Here is an 11,031-nt window from a genome sequence, read left to right as displayed (position 1 = left end):
AATGATCAATGTCCATCTAAAAATGAACACCAGTGTCAAAATGATCATTGTCAGTGTAAAAATGAACACCACCAGTGTAAAAATGATCCAACACCAGTGTCAAAATGATCAATGTCAGTGTAAAAATGAACACCACCAGTGTAAAAATGATCCAACACCAGTGTCAAAATGATCAATGTCCATCTAAAAATGAACAGCACCAGGGTCAAAATGATCATTGTCAGTGTAAAGATGAACACCACCAGTGTAAAAATGACCAACACCAGTGTCAAAATGATCAATATCAGTGTAAAATGAACACCACCAGTGTCAAAATGACCAACACCAGTGTCAAAATGACCAACAGCCCTGTCAAAATGATCAATGTCCATCTAAAAATGAACAACACCAGTGTCAAAATGATCAATGTCAGTGTAAAAATGAACACCAACAGTGTAAAAATGACCAACACCAGTGTCAAAATGACCAACAGCCGTGTCAAAATGATCAATAGCCATCTAAAAATGAACAACACCAGTGTCAAAATGATCGTCAGTGTAAAAATGAACACCACCAGTGTAAAAATGACCAACACCAGTGTTAAAATGATCAATGTCCATCTAAAAATGAACAACACCAGTGTCAAAATGATCATTGTCAGTGTAAAAATGAACACCACTAGTGTAAAAATGACCAACACCAGTGTCAAAATGATCAATGTCCATCTAATAATGAACAACACCAGTGTCAAAATGATCATTGTCAGTGTAAAAATGAACACCACCAGTGTAAAAATGACCAACACCAGTGTCAAAATGATCAATGTCCATCTAAAAATGAACAACACCAGTGTCAAAATGACCAACAGCCGTGTCAAAATGATCAATGTCAGTGTAAAAATGAACACCACCAGTGTCAAAATGATCATTGTCTGTGTAAAAATGAACACCACCAGTGTAAAAATGACCAACACCAGTGTCAAAATGATCACTGTCAGTATAAAAATGAACACCACCTCTGTAAAAATAACCAACACCAGTGTAAAAATGAACACCACCAGTGTCAAAATGATCATTGTCAGTGTAAAAATGAACACCACCAGTGTAAAAATGAACACCACCAGTGTCAAAATGACCAACACCAGTGTCAAAATGATCAATGTCCATCTAAAAATGAACAACACCAGTGTCAAAATGATCATTGTCAGTGTAAAAATGAACACCACCAGTGTAAAAATGACCAACACCAGTGTCAAAATGATCAATGTCCATCTAAAAATGAACAACACCAGTGTCAAAATGACCAACAGCCGTGTCAAAATGATCAATGTCCATCTAAAAATGAACAACACAAGTGTCAAAATGACCAACAGCCGTGTCAAAATGATCAATGTCCATCTAAAAATGAACACCACCAGTGTAAAAATGACCAACACCAGTGTCAAAATGATCAATGTCCATCTAAAAATGAACAACACCAGTGTCAAAATGACCAACAGCCGTGTCAAAATGATCAATGTCCATCTAAAAATGAACAACACCAGTGTCAAAATGATCATTGTCAGTGTAAAAATGAACACCACCAGTGTAAAAATGACCAACACCAGTGTCAAAATGATCAATGTCCATCTAAAAATGAACAACACCAGTGTCAAAATGATCATTGTCAGTGTAAAAATGAACACCACCAGTGTAAAAATGACCAACACCAGTGTCAAAATGATCAATGTCCATCTAAAAATGAACAACACCAGTGTCAAAATGATCATTGTCAGTGTAAAAATGAACACCACCAGTGTAAAAATGACCAACACCAGTGTCAAAATGATCAATGTCCATCTAAAAATGAGCAACACCAGTGTCAAAATGATCATTGTCAGTGTACAAATGAACACCACCAGTGTAAAAATGACCAACATCAGTGTCAAAATGATCAACGTCCATCTAAAAATGAACAACACCAGTGTCAAAATAACCAACACCAGTGTAAAAATGACCAACACCAGTGTCAAAATGATCATTGTCAGTGTAAAAATGAACATCAACAGTGTAAAAATGACCAATGATCAATGTCAACACCAGTCTAAAAAGATCAATAAACACCAGTGTAAAAACAACCAGCACCAGTGTAAAAATGACCAACACCAGTGTCAAAATGATCAATGTCCATCTACAAATGAACAACACCAGTGTCAAAATGATCACTGTCATTGTAAAAATGAACACCAACAGTGTAAAAATGACCAACACCAGTGTCAAAATGATCAATGTCAGTGTAAAAATGATCATTGTCAGTGTAAAAATGACCAACACCAGTGTCAAAATGATCAACCTTAGCATAAAAAGATTAATAAACACCAGCATAAAAACAACCAGCCCCAGTGTAAAAATGACCAACACCAGTGTCAAAATGATCAATGTCAGTGTAAAAATGAACACCAACAGTGTAAAAATGACCAACACCAGTGTCAAAATGATCATTGTCAGTGTAAAAATGAACACCAACAGTGTAAAAATGACCAACACCAGTGTCAAAATGATCATTGTCAGTGTAAAAATGAACACCAACAGTGTAAAAATGACCAACACCAGTGTCAAAATGATCATTGTCAGTGTAAAAATGAACACCAACAGTGTAAAAATGACCAACACCAGTGTCAAAATGATCACTGTCAGTGTAAAAATGAACACCAACAGTGTAAAAATGACCAACACCAGTGTCAAAATGATCAATGTCAGTGTAAAAATGATCATTGTCAGTGTAAAAATGACCAACACCAGTGTCAAAATGATCAACCTTAGCATAAAAAGATTAATAAACACCAGCATAAAAACAACCAGCACCAGTGTAAAAATGACCAACACCAGTGTCAAAATGATCACTGTCAGTGTAAAAATGAACACCAACAGTGTAAAAATGACCAACACCAGTGTCAAAATGATCAATGTCAGTGTATAAATGATCATTGTCAGTGTAAAAATGACCAACACCAGTGTCAAAATGATCAACCTTAGCATAAAAAGATTAATAAACACCAGCATAAAAACAACCAGCACCAGTGTAAAAATAACCAACACCAGTGTCAAAATGATCAATGTCCATCTACAAATGAACAACACCAGTGTCAAAATGATCACTGTCAGTGTAAAAATGAACACCAACAGTGTAAAAATGACCAACACCAGTGTCAAAATGATCAATGTCAGTGTAAAAATGATCATTGTCAGTGTAAAAATGACCAACACCAGTGTCAAAATGATCAACCTTAGCATAAAAAGATTAATAAACACCAGTATAAAAATGACCAGCACCAGTGTCAAAATGGTCAATGTCAGTGTAAAAATGAACACCACCAGTGTCAAAATGATCAACACCAGTGTCAAAATGATCAACCTCAGTGTAAAAAGATCAATAAACACCAGTGTAAAACAACCAGCACCAGTGTAAAATGACCAACATCATTGTAAAAAGATAAATAAACACCAGTGCAAAAACAACCAACACCAGTGTAACAATGACCAACATCAGTGTAACAATGACCAACGCCAGTGTCAAAATGATCACCACCAGTGCAAACATGATCAACCCCAGTGTAAAAATGATCACCACCACTGTAAAAATGTCAAAATGTAAAAAAAAACAAAAAAAAAAACAATTCCAGTGTAAAAAGGTCCAAAAACAGTGTAAAAATAATCAACAGCAGTGTAAAGATAGTGAACACAAGTGTAAAAATTATTAACACCAGTGTAAAAATGATCGCCACCAATACAAAAATGACCAGCACCAGTATAAAAATGATCAACACCAGTGTCAAAATAACCAAATTCAAAAATTACCATCACCAGTGTAAAAATGACAAACGCCAGTGTAAAAATGTCCAAATCTACACAGTAAAATTCCCAGTGTAAAACTAACACTGACAGTGTTAAATTACCACTTCCAGTGTACAGCTGGTCTTACTCTGCCCAGAGGTGGACCATATGTTCGCTGTCAGTGTTAATTTAACACTGGTGATTTTACAGTGTAAAAATGTTAAAATAACAAACCCCAGTGTAAAAATGACCAACACCAGGGTAGAAATGATCAAAAACCAGTTCAAAAATGACCAACAGCAGTGTAAATATGATCAAATTCAAAAATGACAATCACCAGTGTAAAAATAAGCAACACCACTTCAAAATGTCCAACACCAGTGTAAAAATAAGCAACACCAGTGTAAAAATGACCACCACCAGGGTAGAAATGATCAAAACCAGTTCAAAAATGACCAACAGCAGTGTAAATATGATCAAATTCAAAAATGACAAACACCAGTGTAAAAATAAGCAACACCACTTCAAAACGTCCAACACCAGTGTAAAAATAAGCAACACCAGTGTAAATCTCATTGCAATGTAAATTACAATGACAATAAAGGCAATTCTGATTCTGAAAAATAACCACCAGTTTCAAAATGCATAAAATCTATTACAAGTAACCAACACCAGTGCCAAAATGACCAAATATGAACATGAGCACACATCTGACACCAGTCTATGTGCAGTTTTTGCGTCATCCAAGTCTACATATTCTGACAGCATCAAACCAGCATCTGAAACAATCTGATCACGCTTGATTGAGCTCTAAGATCGATCGGTCACAGCAAAGCCTGCCAGCATGTTGTGGGATGTCCACCTCCACTGGACCCGGCCAGGGAGGGCAACGGACATGTTGATATGTAATAACATGTATGTGGTACACATTCATCATGTACAGTGAATGTGAACAGTGTGCAATCAAACCGAAAGCACGGTGTGTCGCTGCACCTCTCTGTGGTCTCATGCACAGTAATGCGTCATAGCGCACGTCAGGCACAGAGCTGAATGGATCTCACCGCTGTAATATGCATATTATTACCCGATCACCATCTAAACTCTGTATGAAGTGTGACGTGGAACTGTATCCCAGGCCGTGACAACCTTATTAAACATGAAACTCACCTCCAGCATGTAACCAGGACAGTGCAAAGTTTACAGGAACCAAACCACAGCCTGTGGAGAAAAGCCTCTCACCACTGCTGCAAAAATTAAATCCCATGTGATAATCCATCACGACATCATGAGCAAAAAGAAAAAAGAAATTAGAGTTTCAGCAAAGGTGTCCAGTGGCACTTAGTGGCTCGTGCAGCCTTTATGAACGCACACACACACACACACACACACACACACACACACACACACACACACACACACACACACACACACACACACACACACACACACACACACACACATAGCTGAGTGATCATTTCAGCCCCACACGTGTGCATGTGCGCATGTGTGCATGTGCGCATGTGCGCACGTGAGGAGCACAGCGCTCCCTCCCACTCTGGTCCCGTGTTTGCCATCCAGACGTTTGGACATCAGACAGTCTTCAGCACCTTTTATGGCCATCTGACAGCAGTCTGTGTCATCTCAACTGTTGTCTACATGCGCCTTGGATGCCATCATGCAAGTGTGGACGAGATAATCTGGATGTGTTCTGACACTGTTGACCACGCCTCTTTTCCTCCCGACTGTGTCCGATGTTGGTAATATTTGCCGTTTCAGCCTGGTTCCTGCACATTCTTGCTATGTGTGATGGGGGCTTAACACACACGTAAAAATGATTATTAAAAATAACTAACATCAATGTCAAAATAACCAACATGAATGTCAAAAAACCAACACCAGTGTAAAAATAACCAACAGAAGTGTAAAAATTATTAACACCAGTGTAAAAATAACCAACATCAATGTCAAAATAACCAACATCAGTGTCAAAATAACCAACACCAGTGTAAAAAAATAACCAACAGCAGTGTAAAAATTATTAACACCAGTGTAAAAATAACCAACAACAGTGTAGAAATGACCAAATGTAAATATGGCAGATACCAGTGTAAAAAAGCCCAGAACAGTGTAAAATAACCAACATGATAACCATGTAAAAATAAGCAAGCACCAGTGTAAAAATGATCAACACCAGTGTCAAAATGACCAAATGTAAAACAAGACCACATGTAAAAATGACAGATACCAACACCAATGTCAAAATAATGACCAGTGTATAAAAGATTAACACCTTTGTAAAAATAACTAGCACAAGTGTAAAAATGAGCAAAATGAGTGACACCACTGTAAAAATAACCAAATTAAAAAATGACCAGCGTCAGTGTAAAAATAACTACCAGTGTGTAAATTATTAACACCAATTTATACAATGGCATTCCATACTTGTACATTATAATGCCTTTGTAATTGCTTGGAGTTCTATTATCAAGGTGTTGGGTGTATAGAATAAAATTTAAACCCGTTTTTCTGCCTTCCAACCATTTTCCTCTTGGATGTTAGTGTAAATTCACAATTTTTAAAACCTTATTCCTGATAGTGTCCCATCTTTTAACAGCTAATTATTGATTTGTGTGTGAAAGTATGTCATCGATCTTTAAGACATCCTAATCTGAGTTTAAAAACAGTGTAACCACGTGGTCCAGTTAGCACCCCGACCCTCTGCACACTGATTTGTAGTCAGAAGTTACAGTTGTGGTGCGACAAACTAAATGTTGAGATGGAGTTGAGAGTGGCTAATAATTGTTCCTCTTATAAGAGGGAGTCACGCCGGTGCTTTATCTTGGCATCTAAAAAAGGTCTTCTGAAGATATCCAAAACAATACCCTAATCTGACCATCTGTTTCTTATCTACTCCCCTTTATGTTTTAAATGTGCAGATTTATTTGTGTTGGGGATCTGCGAGCAGCAGGCAGCCAGTGCGCTCCCTGGGGAAGGAGGTCCAGTGGAGGAGAAACCCACCTGCTGCTCTCTTATCTCAGACTTTTCAAACCCAGAGGAAACTATGCTGTAAATACCTCTGGAAATATGTCTAAGGCTCTGTTTTTGGTGGTGAATACATTTTGGTGCTAGCGCCTCCTGGTTGGTCAGACATGGAGAAATTCTCTGCCACCATCTTCACTGGAATACCAGCGATTTGACAAACAGTGATCCACCAGGTCCTCCTCTTCACCTTCATCCCAGTGGGCTCTCTGCCAGGCTGTGCTGCGTTAAACGGCCTGCACCTCAGCTATTCCCGGGTTTCTTTGGAAGTCTGTGGAGAGTTTGCTTTAACTAACCCAGTATGACCAGGAGTTTATTCATAATTTGACTTTTCATTTCATGGGGGTCACCGTATCTGCATTTCTTTTGGGATCATGTGACCCAAATCGATGGATGTGATGACTCAGGAGTTTGGCGGCAGTGAGTGTTTACTGGCCGGGCACGTCAAACTGTTTCATTAAAGATTATCACACGTTGCACAGAAACACGTCCATCACCTGCAGTTGATGAGTTCTTTGGTCCTACAAGTGTCACATTTTAAATGAATACACAAATCGAATCATGACCATTTGCCATATTTACTCCAACTGCCGATCAGTACATTTTTTGAAAGTATTTTGAGAATCTCGGGCTCTTGTTCCCGAGTGGTTAGAGCGCGACGTCAGCGGGTCTGATGTTTTAGTGGCGCTGTTCCAGACTGTTGTGGTGAAGAAAGAGCTGAGCCAGAAGGCAAGACTCTTACTTTACCAGTCGATTTACGGCCTTCTTCTCATCTATGGTCCTGAAAGTTGGGTCATGACCAAAAAAAAAAAAACAGGGTCACTGATGCAGGTGGCAGAAATAACTTATCTAGACACAGTGAGAAGCTCGACAAGCCGCTGCATTTTCACACTGAAATGAACCATCTGAGGTGGTTCAGGCATCTGGAGAGGATGCTCCCCCCCCCAGTCGTCTCCTGAGGGCGTTTTTTCCAGCCACGTCCAACTGCAAGGAGGCCCTGGTCTACTGCCACAACAACCTGGGCCGGGATAAGTGGCAGAAAATGAATTAAATGAATTTTCGAGAAACATTTGACATATTTATTTGGTGTGACTGAAACACACGGGCAGGCTGCGTTCCTCCGGGTTACTGGTTCATGGAGACTCACTGCTCTCACCTTCATGGTGGCCATGAACACTATGGTGTCCTCAGGCACACATTCCAACTCATCCATGAAAATTCTGTGTTCCAGCTCCTCTAGGTCACGGCAAAAATAAACAAATAAATAAAATTCGGACTGTCACTTTTATAGCACAGATGGCTTCCTGCTGGTCTGGTCATGTGCAGAAGTCAGAGTCTTGTCTGAAAGGATCTCTGACATCCTCTGCATCAGTAAAATTGAGAGAAACTTAACTTCATTGTCTCTGAACACGTAAGTTGGTATTATGTGCACATTTCATTCCACCCAGTGATCACAAAGTGGATGTCGAAAATGTCCCAGCTGGACTCCAGGACAAATATCACATCAAACGTGTGCATAAATGTCATCTGTGCAGAATAATGGATGATTTTATATATCTTTTCATGTGTATTTAGTTTTATCTATATATTAATTGACATTTAATTTTGTGTGTGTGTGTGTGTGTGTGTGTGTGTGTGTATTTTGTTTCATGTATATTTTCATGGATATTTACTTTGTTATATATATTCATGGATATTTATTTGTATACGTTTTCATGCATGTTTTGTTTTATATGTATTCATGAATATTTTACAGGTAAAATGAATAAATATGCCTGAAATGATGGTTTTAAAACTTATCTGAAAAGCTAATCCGCTAGCAAAAACATTAGCTTCGATAATTATTTGTTATCGGATTAGCTGAACTGTGCCCACGACTGAGCATATTTGATTAAAACATTGCCCTTAAGTACATTTAAAAGATTAAAAATGTTGCGTTTTCCTTAAATTTTTACCCCTAAAGTGCTGCAATTGATGGGTGACACGGTTTATTTTTTTGCCTTGAAAATGTAAATGATGACTGTTTACTTCTTAGTAACATCTTAAGATCTTTCATTTAGAACCAAAAGATTGTGAAAATCAACAAAGACTCCCATAAACTCAGTGTGTGTGTGTGTGTGTGTGTGTGTGTGTGTGTGTGTGTGTGTGTGTGTGTGTGTGTGTGTGTGTGTGTGTGTGTGTGTGTGTGTGTTTGGATACAAGTGACTGAGTCTGTCCTCCTCCACCTGTCACGGCAGAAATGCCAGAGAGGCTCATAAGTTTGTTCAGACTAGCTGAAGCTAAGTTAGCTTGTAAGTTTGTTTTGTTTTTGTTTTTGGGGGGATATTTCTGTAAAAGGTATGGCACAAACTGCTGGGGCAGAGTGTTTCTCTTCCTGGAGTATTTGCACAGCTCCGGGTTCGGGGTTCTGACATTTTTCTTTCACATGTGCACTGTAGTGTGAGCGGGAAAGTCACAGCTGTCCGTCAACCATAAGCCATGAGATTTGGCTTGACATCGTACGCACTTTACTTGTGAAGTTAGAGTACGAACAGAAGCAAAACAGAGCATGGAGAGATGACAAATAGGGCGTCCCTGAGGGTGGAGCTTGGGAACCACTACTTCAGACCAGGCACCGTAGACTGTCAAGATAGGGCCCTCATCCAGACCCTCAGTTTACACATGACCAACAGGAAAACACGGGACCCTTCCTGTTTGTAACCTCTCTGTGGGAACGTGTCATAACCTGCTGGGGTCATAAAGAAAACTTTGATCTGTAGTACTTGAAATATTTGGACTTATTGAGCATTTGTTGACCCTGTTTTAGAGTTCAGCACTGCAGCAGAATAGATTTTTGCACCAAAAAAAACAGATTTGACATGTCCCTCACACTCAGGAAACCGTCAGCTGGTAAAGAAAAGCTGATCGACCCACCAATCAAATCCTCCGCTGCTCTACTGAGTGAAGGACTTTAAAACTTAACATGTTGGCCGTATTCAGCAGACGGTAAACTGGACGTTCCATTCTGTCCTCTGAGACGGTAACTGCAGAGACGGGGAAAAAACGATGGCTGGAACTGTGTCTGTGTCAGTGTCTGCTCATCAGAACTGACTGATGTGTTCGTGGATATATTCAACCTGTCACTTGCACAAGCTTTTGTGCCATCATGTTTCAAGAGTACCACCATCGTGCCCATCCCAAAGAAAAGTGCTGTGACCTGCCTAAATGACTATTGCCCTGTGGCACTCACTCCAATTGTGATGAAGTGCTTTGAGAGGATAGTCATGACTCATATCCAGGAGACCATTCCTAATACCATAGATCCTCTTCAGTTTGCGTACCGTCGGAACTGCTCCACAGATGACACAGTCAATACTGCCCTTCACACAGCCCTCACTCACCTGGAGGGAAAGGATATGTACGACTATAGCTCAGCATTCAACACTGCCATACCATGCAAACTTATAGAGAAGCTCCTCGCCCTTGGACTGACACCTGCCATTTGCAACTGGGTGTTGAACTTCCTTACGAATAGACCCCAGTCAGTCAGAATCGGCAGTCGTACATCCAGCACAAGAACAGTGAACACTGGGGTCCCCCAGGGCTGTGTGCTGAGTCCCCTCCTGTACACACTCTTCACACACGACTGTGTGACCTCTCAGAATAACACCAGTATCATCAAGTTTGCTGACTGGCGGGGAAGAGACAGCATACAGGAAGGAGGTGGCTGAGCTTGTGACCTGATGTCATGACAACAATCTTTTATTAAATGCAGACAAGACCAAAGAAATGATTGTTGATCCGAGGAAGAAGCAGGTGCTGCAGACACCCCTGTATATAGGTGAAACGGAGGTGGAGAGGGTGAGAACGTTCAAATTTCTTGGCATCCATATCAGTGAGGATCTCACCTGGTCTCACAACACACAGACCATCATAAGGAAGTCCCAGCAGCGATTATACTTTCTGAGAAGACTAAGGAAATTTGGCATGCCAGCCAAAATTGTCAGCACCTTCTACAGGAGTACGATTGAGAGTGTTCTCACCAGCGCCATCACAGTCTGGTATGGAAACTGCACTGCTCAGGACAGAAAGGCTCTCCAGCGTGTGATCAAGACTGCTCAGTCCATCTCAGGAGCAGCCTTTCCCTCACTACAGGACATTTATCACACCAGAGTCATCAGGAGGGCCCAGAATATAATCAAGGACAGCACTCACCCCCAGC

This window comes from Thalassophryne amazonica, chromosome 5, assembly GCF_902500255.1.
Source record: "Thalassophryne amazonica chromosome 5, fThaAma1.1, whole genome shotgun sequence".
In the NCBI taxonomy this organism is placed as follows: domain Eukaryota; kingdom Metazoa; phylum Chordata; class Actinopteri; order Batrachoidiformes; family Batrachoididae; genus Thalassophryne; species Thalassophryne amazonica.
This window is presented reverse-complemented; position numbering follows the sequence as displayed.